The sequence below is a fragment of the Dromiciops gliroides genome, chromosome 1, assembly GCF_019393635.1.
Source record: "Dromiciops gliroides isolate mDroGli1 chromosome 1, mDroGli1.pri, whole genome shotgun sequence".
Taxonomy (NCBI): domain Eukaryota; kingdom Metazoa; phylum Chordata; class Mammalia; order Microbiotheria; family Microbiotheriidae; genus Dromiciops; species Dromiciops gliroides.
In genome coordinates this window covers 619,948,390-619,963,231 of record NC_057861.1, presented here as the reverse complement: position 1 = coordinate 619,963,231, position 14,842 = coordinate 619,948,390, and the positions used below count along the sequence as shown (strand labels likewise).

Genomic DNA, 14,842 nt, shown 5'->3' with positions numbered 1-14,842 from the left:
CTATTCCCTGGATTCAGACCTGGATAGGCCAGTTCCTAGGGAACATCCACTCACACAGTTGAACAAGAAAAGGGTGTGTGTGTGTGGGAAATCTCAATACTGCAGATGGAAGGGTTCCAGTTCCTGTGGTGCTATGAATGTTCCAAGGCACCAAACAATAGTTCATCCAACCTTAATCCACTCTGCCCAAGCAGAAGCAAGTGGTCAGATCATATCACCAAATGATAGTGTCTGGGAGAAGCTGCTGGCTTTTATGGGTGGGTTGACTTGAACTTGTCCCCATTGTGTGCCTACTGATACTGTTCTTCCCCTGTGCCATGACTGTACATTGGTGCTTTTACTTTCTTGGTGTATCTGATACCTGCCTCCATTGTTGCTCCTTATCTTGAAAGGGTGTGGTTATTTACCAAGTGCTTATGAGTGTGTGGATGGTTTATATGTGTAGGTACACATTGCTTTGTAGCTGGGAGAACTAGGCAGGAATTATTCTAGATAGTTAAGTGAGGTGTGTGCCAAATAATGGCTAAGAAGGAATTTTCCAGACCAAAGGCAAAAGTCATTGTTCCTCTCCAAACCCCCTATTCCCTAGGTTCTCTCCAAAGATTAATACCTACTAGCCACTGACAGGACAGCAGAAGCATCACTACACTCACAAAACAGATTTTTCCTTGGGGGAACAGTGAAAATCCCAGATCTAGGAAAGGTATGAAATACAGTGTTCTTTGCTTCTTCAAGAAATCTTCACTAGAACACAAGAGGATGATTCAGCTCTGGCCATTAGTCATATTCCTAGACTCCTTGGCCCCTATCTTGTTTCCTTCCTCAGATCAGACCCTGAGGACCAACAATAATGAAGATCTGCAAGGGAGAGTAAGAACTACCAGAAAACTACTAAAGAAACCCTGGGGCCCTTTGAACTTTATCTTGGTGGTTATAAAATATACTGTCCTCTCTAAATCCATTCTCCTTAGCAGATTAACCTTTGTTGTGTATAGATAACATCACATCACCTCTCCACTCAAAATATTTCTGTGGTTCACTATTGCCTACCAAATTTCTGAGCACGGCATTCAAGGCTCCCCCCAACAGGATACTACTTTGGCTTCCTAGACTTATCTCCTATGCACCAAGCAGGACACCTGGTCATTTTGCCAAAGACTGCTGCTCTGTAATGTTGAATGTTCCCTCCCTCTACCCTTCCTCATCCCTCATTTCTATTGAAATCCTAACTCATCTTCAAAGAACCCATATGGGGTACTGGCTGGAGAGCTGAACTTAAAACCAAGAAAATTGGGGTTCAAGTCATTCTTATGACACAGACTTGGCAGAATGGCCTCTCAGTGCCACAGGCAACTCTCTAAAGCTAGAGATTTCAGAAAAGGTGTTGACTTGCATTAGTGGAGAGATTGTCAACGTGGGAGAGCTACCAATGAAATCATAGTCAACAGTTGATGATGGAGGGGGTATTTTCCTATTATGGATATAGGGAAGACTCTTTTGGTTTGGTGCTATGGACCCCAAGGAGGGAGAAAGAGCTCTCTTTAGGAGCAGCTAGGTGGCACAGTGGATAAAGCACCAGCCCTGGATTCAGGAGGACTTGAGTTCAAATCTGGCCTCAGACACTTGACACTTACTAGCTATGTGACCCTGGGCAAGTCACTTAACCCGCATTCCCCCCCCCCCCCAAAAAAAAGAACTCTCTTCATTTAATGAGGATCAGCTTCTGTGTCTACCAAACTTACTTCTTCTTGGCAGAGGTTCCAGTGTCAATAGGCATCACATCCAATCATCTCCAAGGAGGTGGATTTGGTAACTAAATTCAGAGCTGGAAGGAACTTTAGAAGTCATTTAGTCCAACTTTCCCAATGAAATTGATGAGGAAACTGAGGCCTAGCAAGGTGGAGTAACTTGCCTGAGTTCATGTAAGTAGCAAGGAGCAGAGCCAGGATTTCAAGTCCAGATCCGGTCCTGGTCCCTTTTCCACTCTGACAAGGGTTTCCTGGGAGGCACATGACCCCAACATGTGTGGCCAACAGGAGTGGGTGGGGCTTCTGGGGTTTTGTACTTTTTTTTGTTGTTGTCGAGGCAATGAGGGTTAAGTGACTTGCCCAGGGTCACACAGCTAGTAAATGTCAAATGTCTGAGGCTGGATTTGAACTCAGGTCCTCCTGAATCCAGGGCCGGTGTGCCACCTAGATGCCCTGGGGTTTTGTCTTTGACTTTACTTCTTGCTTGCCTTCCAGAAGTGGGGGCAGCAGGAATCTGGCAACTCTATGCCTACGTTTCTTTTTTTCCCCCTTTTGGTGGCCCAGGAGAACTTTAGGTCTCCTTCCTTCTTGACTCTATGTGCATGCCTGGATTATTATTCCCATTTTTATTGATGAGGAGACTGAGACCCTGGAAGATTAAGAGACTTGTCCTTGGTCAAATAGTTAGTAGCCATCTGAAGTAGGATTTGAGATGAAATCTCTTGATTCCAAGGCCAACACTATTCCCTATGCTTATCCTGACTCTCAGTGTTTATTTATTAAAGTCTTCTTCAACAAATTTATTGGAGAGACTTCTATCCTTTCCACAAACATACTTACATCATTAAATCTAAAGCACCTAGCCTTGGGGAACCTGTGACTTTAAATGAAGCCTTTCTTGATTTTCCACAATTCTAGTCTCTTCCCTCCATTGGGTATTTCCAATTTATCCTGTATATAGCTTGCTTAAGTGGTTGTTTGCTTACTGTCTGCCCCATTAGTTTAAGAGCAGGGACAGTCTTTTACTTTTCTTTGTATGCAGAGTGCCTGGTAAAATAGTAGGCGCTTAATAAATGTGTACTGACTGATTTCTGGTGATACGTTTTTTTTTTTTTTTTCATTCTTCTCTAAGCAAACAGAAACTGGAAACTGATGTGGATACCAGTTAGTGTATGCTAACAGGTGCGTAAGAGAGAATGGGTTTTGTTTTTTTTTTTGGGGGGGGGTGCTTTATGTCACAATTGTTTATTTCTTTACTGCCCCAGGAGCAGTTGTAATGTAGTTACATAAAACTCAGCAACATTTCTCCCTGTTTAAAATGGGCCTCATGCACTCGAAGAGCCTTGGTGTGAATCAACATTTTCACACATGACTCGAATCAAAACCATGGCTGTGATCACAGATGTCAGATGCTCATTTGGAAGACCAAATGAAATGGAATTCAAGTGTCACACCAAGTTCTGAGTTTACAAGCAGATGCAAAAGGGCTCATTAAATGGGGACTGCTTCTTGGTAACTTGTGCTTTGATTATGGTAAACATGAAGGACAGTACTAAAGGTTGGCCAACATGGGGTGCTTTTTTATTTTTTGGCAATTCATGGAGCCTAAAAAAATGGAGGTGCTGTCATGTCTGCCGATAGATGGAATACTCATTTCTGATGGAATCCTTGATCTTTTGAAGGAGTGAAATGAATGTGAAGGGATATAAGCAACTCTGGTAGGGGCATAAAGCACCTACTATGCCCCAGGCATTGTGCTGAGTGCCCTTTAAAAATATTATCTCATTTAATCCTCAACAATCCTGGGAGATGGGTGCTTATTATTCCCATTTTACAGTTGAGGAAACTGATGCAGACAGAAGTTAAGTGACTTGCCCAGGGTCACACACTAGTTAGTACCTGAGGGTGGATTTGAATTTGAGTACTCCTGACAAGAGAACCCCAGTTACTATTTTGGGGAATCTTTCATAAAGTCTCTCTGGATCATTCCGGTCACACCTACACAAACTCTGGGCATGTTAGTGAATGACATTTCTCCAAAAGGAGTGCACTTGGCTTCCCTGCCAGTTTAAGGCTAAGACATAAAATGTAGAACAAGTTTTATTTAACACAATAAAAATACACTAGAGACTCGTACCTAAGCCTATATAATAGGCAATAAACTCTCCTCTTTTTGGTGCCTCTTCCACACCCTTCCAACAGGAACCTACAGAATCCTCTTGACTTTTGTACTACTTATGTATGAGTGCCCTGCCCAATAAAAGAAAGGGAAAGAACTAGGCATTACTAGAATCAAGCAAGCCTCCCTTCCAATTTTGTGTATCACTAGGGCACTGAGTCCCTACACCTGCAGAATCTATGTGACCTTCTGTACCAGTAAGGGTCAAGGTCTGAGTTTATTTTTCTAAATGAGGGGGACCCCTGTTGCTCCTCAGTGATCCCCCTCAGTGAATTAGTTAATTAATTCACTGGTTCCTATCAGGTATGTGTCTGTCTCCCCATTGATCTGTGCCTCCACTGCCATGGCTCTAACTATAGGATGCCTTGCTTGTCCTCTGTCAATTCCTCAGGTGGGAACACCAGGGACCCTTCTCCCTACCTCTTACCAGGGCACACCAGTGTCTGCCCTTTTCAGTGTTCTGTCCTCTGCTGCCCCTATTTCTGCTGTTTCTTGCCACTGTCTTCCTCAAGAAAGTACAACATCAGGGGGCAGCTAGGTGGCACAGTGGATAAAGCACTGGCCCTGAATTCAGGAGGACCTGAGTTCAAATCTGGCCTCAGACCCTTGACATTTACTGGCTGTGTGACCTTGGGCAAGTCACTTAACCCTCATTGCCTGGCAGAAAAAAAGTTTATTAGCTTTGGGGCAGCTAGGTGGTGCAGTAGATAAAGTACCGACCCTGGATTCAGAAGGACCTGAGTTCAAATCCGGCTTCAGACACCTGACACTTACTAGCTGTGTGACCCTGGGCAAGTCACCTAACCCCAATTGCCCCAGTCCCCCCAAAAAATAAAATAAAGAAGAAAGTACACCATCTCTCTCAAGGATGTTACAGCCATAGCCTTTAGTCATTTACTGCTTTCTGTTCTTTTTATTCAGGTCTTACCATCCTGTCCTTCACACAAAAGGACCCCAGGAGGTGCCTATGAAGAACCGCTGACTTATTCTCAAATGGAAGTCTGGATCCATTTACCTCTTCAGTGCCTGAGTGCCCATCTGGTTCAGGTATCTCTCTGCTCTTGATGTAGTCACCACCAACTCTTGGGGCTTCTGGGAATTGGAGCAAAACCTATCCTACACCCTTTTTCATTTGCCATTCTATTTCCTATCATCCCCTAATCTTCACTCTAGTAATTGGGGTTAGAATATGCATTTTTTTCCTTGAGACTCTGAGAAGCCTGGAAGAAGTACTAGAAACATCAGTGTAGTATAAGGACCTTATCATTGCCTTTCATGTGAATTATTGGAACAACCTCCTAATTGATCTTCTTAAATCCAGTCTCTCCCCTCTTCCGTCTACCCTTTGCACAGCAGTTAAGTTAATATTCTTCTTCCTTTTTTTTTGGCGGGGCAATGAGGGTTAAGTGACTTGCCTAGGGTCACACAGCTAGTAAGTGTCAAGTGTCTGAGGACAGATTTGAACTCAGCTCCTCCTGAATCCAGGGCCAGTACTTTATCCACTCTGCCATCTAGCTGCCCCCAGTTAATATTCTTAAAGCAAAGATCTGACCTACCCTGCTCAAGAAGCTACTGTGTTTCCCTAATGCCTATAAGATAAAATGTAAACTCCTGTTTGGCCTTTAAAATCAGGCTTAACTGATGTCACATGATTCTCCCTTGCAGTTCCCCAGCACACTTATCTCTTATCTCCTACCTCCAGATTCCTCTTCCAGCTGGAATGTTCACTCCACCCACCTCTCTTCATGGAATCTCCATAAATCAAGACTGCTCAGGTTACAACTTTCAACACAAAATCTTTCCTGATCCTTCCCCTCTCCAACCCCAGTTGTTAAAACTTGCATCCAAATTACTTTGCATGGTAATGCATGTTTACATAGCACTTTACAAGTTTCATTTCATTTATCCTTACAACAATCCTGGGAGGTAGGTGTTATTATGGTCCCCATCTTAAAGATGAGGAAACTGAGGCAGATAAAGGTTAAGAAACTTGCCCAATCTAGTCAGTGTCTCAGGCTGGATTTGAACTCAGGTCTATCTGGCTATAGGTCCAGCATTCTATCCACTGTATTATGTAGTACATCTATCCATAGACAGAGAGAGTGCCTATGTTTTATATTTACTTATCTATGTATGTGTTGTCTCCTCCTCTCCTTCTGTTGAGAAGAGGTTCCTCATCTCTGGGCTAGCTTTCCTTCACTAACATAGGCTCAGTATGTGATGCTAAGAAATGGGAAACCTAACCATTTTATTCTTTCTCCTCCAAGGAGTATACATTTGTTGGGAGAAGGAGGTGTTGAGGACTTTTACTATTTCAAGGTACTATTGCTTACTTCCTTGCACCTCCTCTTCCCCACCCTCCTCACTTCCAAGGCTCTGACCTCATCCTGTCTAGGGTGCTCCAGTCAAGGTTTTCATTATGAGAGGCCATATTCTATATAAGGGACATCTGGTGCAGATGTCTCAAAGACAGAGGCTCCATCCATCTACTTAATTGGTACCTGAAGCCCTACTTTGCCTACTTTGGCCTTGAGTAAGTCATTTTACAGTTGAGGTAACTAACAGTATTATCTATCTCATGGGGGCTATAGTAAGGATCCAATGAGACAATGTCAGTAAATTGTTTTGTAACTGCAAAATGTCTTATATAAATGTATCTCTCTAATTCAGGGGTTTTTAATCTTCTTGTGTGTGTCATAGACTCCTCAAAATGTTTTTTTAATTTCCTAATGGATGGAAGGAAAAGTTAAATTTCAGCTAGAGGTTAGTGAAAAAAAAAAAAGATGTAATTTTTTTCCCATCAAAGTTCACAAATATCCTTCCCTTAGGGCTCCATGGACCTCAGGCTAAGAATCTCTATTCTTCACTAAAATCTTCTTTTGAGGTGACCCTGTGTTATCCAAGGCTAAGCCAGTGGAAGTTCTGTTGGTTTCTATTATGCTGAAAAGACTTTAAGCATAGAGATGGACTGCATGTCTATTTACCAAGGACCTGCTTAGTCAAGTCTGGACACATTCATCACTAGAAGATTGGCCACTGAATGTTTGAATCTGTTTGGTCAGAGCTGCTCACAAAGATTGTCTGCTGAGGGATGGAGGGAATGAAAGTCATATTAGTAGAAAGAGCAAATCCCCCCAGCAATGAAATAATGGATCCTTTTAACTATTGAAGTACGTAGGAGTGTTACCCATTCTCTTGACTTACATAGATACCACCTTAATGCAGGCTCCCATCACCTCTCTGCTCCCCTCTCACCCCAGGCCATCCTAAATACTATTTTTGTTGTTGCTCAGTTGTTTCAGTCGGGTTTGACTTTATGACTCCATTTGGGTTTTCTTGATAAAGATACAGGAGTGGCTTGCCATTTCATTCTCCAACTCATTTTATAGATAAGGTACTGAGGTAAACAGGGTTACGTGACTTGCCCAGGGTCACACAACTCATGTCTGAGGCAGGATTTGAACTCGGGAAGATGAGTCTTCCTGATTTTAAGCCCAGTACTCTATCTACTGCACCACCTAGCTGCTCTTATATGCTATTACAATGTAATTTTCCTTAAGTTCAGATATGACTGTGTGACTCTTCTACCCAATCAACTCTAATCCTCTGTTTAACTTTTAAAGACCTATGTAAACTGGCTCCAATCTGTCTTCCTATCCTCAGTGGACACGATTGTCTCTCTGTTACTCATACAAGATACTCCATTTTTCAACTCTGTGTCTTTGCTTCAGCTGTCCAAAATATGGCCGGAAGATACTCTCTGGACTCTTTCCCATCCCTGCCGCCCCCTACCCCCATGGTAGTAGCTTCCTTCTCATGCTACTTTGTATATATTATATTTATTCACTTTATATTTATGCTGCATATTATTTTTATATGTACTTGCCTTCCCCATTAGACCAGAAAGAACCTCCTTGTGAATAGAGACTGTTTCATTCTTTGTAGTGTCTAGTATAGTTTCTGGTATATAATGGGTGTTTAATAAATATTGATTGTTGTAGACACAGCATGGTATAGTGCAGATCAAACCAGATTGGGAATTTTAATTGGGAAATTGAGAGATATTTAAGGAAATAACTAAAACACAGATAATGTTTGGTTTTCTAAGTCAATATGTGGCCCCCAGGGATTCTCATTTACAGTTTAATGGTCCCATTTCTATTTGAGTTTAATTCTACTGATTAGTGGATGGAAAGCTGGCCTTGGAGTCAAGAAAAATTGGGTTCAAGCCCCATCTCTAACACCCTTGCTGTGTGCCCTCAGGGCAGATCATTTAGTTTCTTAGCACCCTCACATAAAGCTCAAATGCTAAATTGTAGAGCAGGTCTTAATCTGAATTGATAGAAAGAATTTCATCAACAGGAGTTCTTTGTTCCAATGAAATTACGGGTCTGGTCCAAAGAAGCTATAAAAATTGTTATTATTCTTGCAGATTTTCCACCCTTCTCCTAGGGAGATCCATGATTTCTCTGTAAGTTTTGAGACTGAAAACAAAGCATGTGGAATAGAGGTGAATTTATAAACACATTTAAGTTGATGACCTAAGATAAAAAACTAAAAAAAAACAACAACAAAAAACAACCCCAAAAAAACCTCTCTCCTGCCCTCCTGGGGCTGTGAATTCCTCAAGGGCAAGTCCAAGTCTCAGGACCCAGACAGATGTCTGCTTAGCACATTGTCCTCATCCAAGGAGTATCATTTCCAATTCTGCTCCTTTTCTCTAGTCCCTCACCAAACCAGAGATCCTCGAAGGCAGACCTGAGAACATCTAGATTAGTGACTTGAAAAAAAGGTGCTCTGGTCTAGCAGGACGGTAGAGCCCATAGAGAACTGGACTTCATGTTACAGATCCCAGAATGTTAAAGCAGCAAGGGACATTAGAGATTATCTAGTCTAGAATGTGATTTGACCTATTATCAATGTCCTTCCTAAAAAACAGCAGCCATAGCTAAACATAGTACAGGTATCCCTTCCACATCATGATTTGCCCCATCACAGTTTCAATATATCACAGATTGGCATAAGAAATCATACAGGGATTTGGGGGGAGTTTTGCAGAAGCTGCAGATGACTTGTGAAGGGTCAGCAGATGACACAGAAAAAGTTTAGATACTCAGAAATACATAAAATACATGTATAGTATTGTATAATATAGCCTATGACCGAATACTCAACCCAAATTTTAATAGGTTACTGTAAACACTTCGTAAAAGAAAAAGAAAAAAAAAACATTCAGACCTCTCTTGTACAAAGGGAAGACTCAAAAATTTGATGTGGATTTTCCAGATCACAGGGTGCCCCTAACTCCCGCAATGCAGAAGAGATAACTATACTACCTTTGGGGTCTGAACAAGGCATGGTGGAACCTTATCTCCTCATTCTAGACACTATGCCTCATTCAATGTAGCCTAAGACTTTGTTAGGGTTTTTTTTTTTGGGGGGGGGTGAAGGCTCCCATATCACATCATTGACTCTTCGTTCTCTCTTTTTGTTGTTGTTGTGGTGGTGGTGGTTTTTTTGGTGAGGCATTTGGAGTTAAGTGACTTGCCTAAGGTCACACAGCTAGTTAAATGTCAAGTGTCTGAGGCTGGATTTGAACTCAGGTCCTCCTGAATCCAGGGTCGGTGCTCTATCCACTGTGCCACCTAGCTGCCCCTACATCATTGACTCTTATTGAGTTTGTGGTCCACATGAACCCCAGTATTTTTCTTATATGGACTATTGTCTACCCACATCTCCCCATTGTATTACTTAATTCTTGAACTAAAGCACAAGACTTTATATTTATACTTATTCTTCTCATTTTATGACATTTAGCTCACCAGAGTCCTGGTGTTGGCCATCCCTCCCAGTTTTGTCATCTTCAACTTTGATAATCACGCTGTCTGTGCCCTCATCTAAGTCACTGACAAACATTCCCAATAGTACAAGGCTAAGGGCAGACCTCTCAACTTGATGTGGACTAAGTGACGGACTCCTGTTTGATTCTTTTTTTTTTTTTTAGTTTAGTTTAGTTTAGTTTAGTTTAGTTTAGTTTAGTTTAGTTTAGTGTTTTGTGTGTGTGTGGGGCAATGAGGGTTAAGTGACTTGCCCAGGGTCACACAGCTAATAAGTGTCAAGTGTCTGAGGCCAGATTTGAACTCAGGTCCTCCTGAATGCAGGGCTGGTGCTTTATCCACTTTGACACCTAGCTGCCTCCCTCCTTGTTTGATTCTGTTCCATGTTCTGTACTATCACCTGGCCTACCTAGTTCCATCTTGTCAGCAGGGATAGTGCAATGGACTTTGCCAAATACTTTACTGAAATCCAGGTAAGGATATGTTTATGACAGTCTCTTGATTTAACAGTCTAGTAAACCTGCCAAAAAAGGAAATGAGGTTATTCAAGCATGACGGATTCTTAATGAAGCCATTCTGGTTTCTAATCCATACCTTTTCCCTTTCAAGATCATCCCTCATAAATCGTCCTTTTAATAATTGGCTCTTGAATTTTTCCAGGAACAGCAATAATAACAGTATCAACAATAATAGTTGCCACTTACATAGCACTTTAAGGTTTACAAAATGCAGTATGTATATTATTTTTCAGATGACAAGAAAGCCAAATTGGTGATGATGCAGTACTGTCAAATTAGAAATGGGGCCACTAAACTGTACATAAAGATCCCTGTCAGCTGCATATCAACTTAGAAAACCACATATTAACATTATCTACATTCTAGTGGATTTTTACATATTTTTGTCAATCACATTTTATATTTGTCTCTCTCCATATTTATGTATATATATGTCAATCAAATTTTAACCTGGTCCTGGCTGTACTTGATAGTGTACTTGACATCCTCTCATCCAGAGGATGGCCTCCCCAACCGCTTGAAGGGAAATAGGCCCAATCTACATAAAATAGGAGTTGCTTCCACTACAGCCTTGTGTTTATAATATGCTTCCCTTATAACTACTCTGTGAGGTAAACATAACAAATATCATCCACATTTTACAGATAAGAAAACTGAGGCTCAGAAAGGTTATGCCAAATGAGACAATATGTGTAAAAAATGCCTAGCACAGTGCCTGGCATAAGAAGGTATTATATAAATGCATGTTCTCTTCCCTTAATGTACTCCAGGGTGATATGGCTAGTATTAGAGCCAGGATTTGAACCAGATTTCTGCATCCAAGTTCAGCCCTCCTTCCACGTCACCATCCTGTTTCTAGTGAAGATAAGAAGAGAGCTTCTCTCTTAGGTGCCTAACAAGTTCTAGATGAAGAGACAGTTGTAAAATGTACCTTGCAAGAATATGCTCCTGTGAGCCTTGTGGGAGTCACTGATTTATAGAGAGAACACTTGCTTCCTGAGGAGTTAGTCTGCTCCATGCTAGTATTTGCCCCTGACTCAATTTCTTCCTCCAGATTGTTCCTGCCACTCAAGTTGCTGAAATGGGTGGCATCTTAGGACAGGGCAGCAGGCACAAGCTCAGAGGAAGGCTAGCCTGGGGTGACTCACATTGTCTTGCTCAGACCCCTGCTGTCTTGATCAGTGTACAACCTGCCTCCAAACCTTTCTTGTTCCACCCAAATACACAGAGACCATCAAGGAATTCTCATAGGGAAGTCTTGTTCTCTGAGGGACACAGTAGACAAACTGCTCCCCTCCCGGGGCACAGAACAATGCATAGCATAGCATCTGAGAGCTTAAGGGGATCTTAGAACAACATCCTGATTTTATGGATGAGGAAACTGAGGCCCAGTGCTAACATGACTTATCTGTGATCACCAAGAAAATTGGGTGCAAAAATGGGACCAGAATTCAAGTCTCTAGACTCCTAACTTGTTACCCTTCTCACTACATGACAAAGTAGGGCCTAGTGCTCCTAACAGCAGACACTTTAGACAGGGGACACAGCAGAGCTCCTTGGAAAGAGGATTCTGTCAGCAGCTCACCTGGTAGGTGAGGAGAGTCATTGTCTGGAAGCAGTCAGGTTATTATAACTAGTCTTGGATCTCTGTTTTGTGCTGGGGCAGCAGCTCTGTGGGTGATGTATATATAGCTCCCACATCTGAACTCTGGGGCAAGTGGGCCTGCCAATTACCAGACCGCCCTCTTTCTTCAGCAGATGTATACACACATGTATATGTGGATATATGCTTGCATGTATATGTATGGATAGATAAGTGTATATATAAACATGTGTATAGAAATATATGTGCACATACAATTTTTATATTTATATGTGAAAATCTAGTGGGATGCCATTAGAACACTAGAATTGGCTGCCAAGGAGAGTACATGGGTTCTAAGTGGTTAGCTACCGAGTTCTCTCCTGTGAGATTACTTTCCAACTGGGTAAAGGAGGAGGCAATATCTCAGCAGTAGCTCTCAGGTACATGTTAGCCAGCAGGGCATGTGGTCAATTATCATCATAGAGAAATTCCTGCTGTGTTCTTTGTGATCCAAAGCACATTCCTCACAATTCTAATTCTCTCCTTTAGCCCACAGACCCACAAAGACCATTTCTATTCTCCAAGAGCTCAGAGACAAGCCAGGCTCCCTATGGTTGATTTCTATAGAAGAGTACCAGTGAGAGCTACACAAAATCCATATGTAGTAAGGAAAAGAATAGGGCCCAATGCCATTAAGGAGAGATGGGAGCTCATATGGATGTTTGACTCAACTTGTCATCATGCAAGTGTGCACCAATGATTCAATAAGAGATAACTGGAGAGATTCCCACTATCCCGGTACCTCTCCTCTCTGGACAAGCTCTAGTTGGTCAATATCCTTTCCTAAATATGCTACTCAGAACTGATGTGGGTTAAGCAGGGCACACAACAGCCTAATGTAGTACCGAGCAGCAACATAGCACAATGGAGAGAGGGATGGCCTGGTGCTCAACTGGAAAATGAGGATTATGATAGTACCTACCACCCAGGACTGTTGTGAGGATTGAATGAAATAGTATTTGTAAAGCACTTAGCACATGGTAGGTGATTAATAAATGCTTATTTCTCCCCTCAGGAGACCTGGAGTCAAGTCCCATTTTTTATACATACTAACCGAGTGTCCACAGGTAAATCACTTAACTTATCAGTGTCTCTCTCAGACAAATGCTCTGAAACTAAATTACAGACAATGTGTTGATCTTTGTTTATTCAGGGGTGCAGGGAGGAGTGTCTATAACCGATCTTTTGCCACACCAACAAAATCACACACAAGAAATAGAATGCTATTTTTTGGTGTATATATATATATATATATATATATATATATATATATATATATATATATATGTATATATATTGGGTTGCTATACCACATAGAAACTTAACACTGAATGTACAGCCAACAATAACCCATTGTTGCACGTGAAGCCTTGCCTCCTTTGTTTTGTACTTGTGCAGTGTCGTTTACAGGATGTTCCATTTACCCTATGAAAATTTCATCTGGCTTACTTTGATTAGTCAAACTAGGTTATCAAGGTCTTTTGAGTCTCTAATAGAATATATTAGCTGTCCCACCCAGCACCCTGCTACCTGGATGCTGGTAAGCATTCTTCTATCTATGTGTTCATCTCAGTATTCAGGGCATCTCATAGCCTATTTTGTGGCATGGACCCCTTCTCAGAATAACACTTTTAAACATACAAATTAAAACACATCAGAAACCAAGGATGTTGATATACAGTTGTTAAAATATTTAAGAAAAAATAAAGTTCATAGGTCCTAGATTAAGAACTCCTAATGCAAGTCAAGTGATAAGAGGTTGTCTAGTCCTCCAGAACCATTGGTTCATCTTGACAGTCACCAACCTTACAGGAATTGGTGTCCTGCCTCTTCCATGTTGCTCTTAATCACTCCCCTGGAGGACAGAATTGCCCACAGCTGACTCCAGAATGCTGGCCTGCATTTCCTTGTGCCTGACTGCATGCTCTTCATGTTGACATCTCCTATTTTGACACGGGAAGAGAGTGTACCCTGGTTTCTATGAGATTTTTTTTTTAATCTGGACTTACTGGCATTTTCTTAGTGACAGCAAAAGAGATGAGATATAATGGCTCCAGAGGACCAAGGAACACAAATTGCCCTAAAGGGTAATCAAAGTCTTGGGATGGCAGAGGGCTTTCTCAGGAGACTTGCCTGAACTTCCCTTTCTCTTCAGGATCATCATTACCCCTAGAAGAACTGATTGTCCTTGAGAGAAAGTGTAATGACAGAAACAATCCCCTCCTCTTTTTGCTCATTGGCAAGTGGAGACTGATTGAGAAATTAATCATGTGATGGCTGAACCCCAGCAGACAAAGGTGGGTAAAGCTAATGTGCCTTTGGTTTCACAAATGGAAGTAGATAAATTATCCATTTAAAATGATCATACCAATAAATGATATCATGGCAGTGGGGTGGAACAACTTGACCTCACTTACCAAGCTCTATCCAAAGTATCAACCTCCAAGATATTAGCAATGTTACTGGCTCTGCCGTACCCTGATATTCTAGGTCTAATACTTTCATCCCTCATATGCTGAAATCATCTAATAGTGCATCTGATATTAAGACAAACTAAAGGTACCATCAAATACAGCATTTGTTCAGGATGTCGGTCTAGTTATCTTTCCTGTGGCAAAAATTGAGAAATCTTATTTCAAATTATGAAAATTCATTTCCTATACAAAGAGATGGTACTAATGTAATAGGGTTTTCATCAGATTCATAAATCTACTTATTAACTAAATCAAATCAAAACAATGAGAGTGACAATTCAATTCAACGAATATTTACAGAGTACCTACTATATGCAGGACCCTCTGGGGAACAAAAAGAAAAATAAAGCATAGTCCCTGCCCTTATGAAGTTTACAGTATTTTAGGGAGTGATAGAGAGAATAAGAAAGGAACACAAATAAATGTAGTACAAAGTAGGAT

The 14,842-nt window shown here is 41.4% G+C and overlaps 1 protein-coding gene across 2 annotated transcripts in view; it reads right to left on the bottom strand.

Annotated features, from left to right (window-relative positions):
• PRKCB (protein kinase C beta) overlaps positions 1 to 14,842 on the bottom strand; it is a 674,437-nt gene that overhangs the window by 16,551 nt on the left and 643,044 nt on the right. The gene's annotated exons all lie outside the window — the stretch shown is intronic.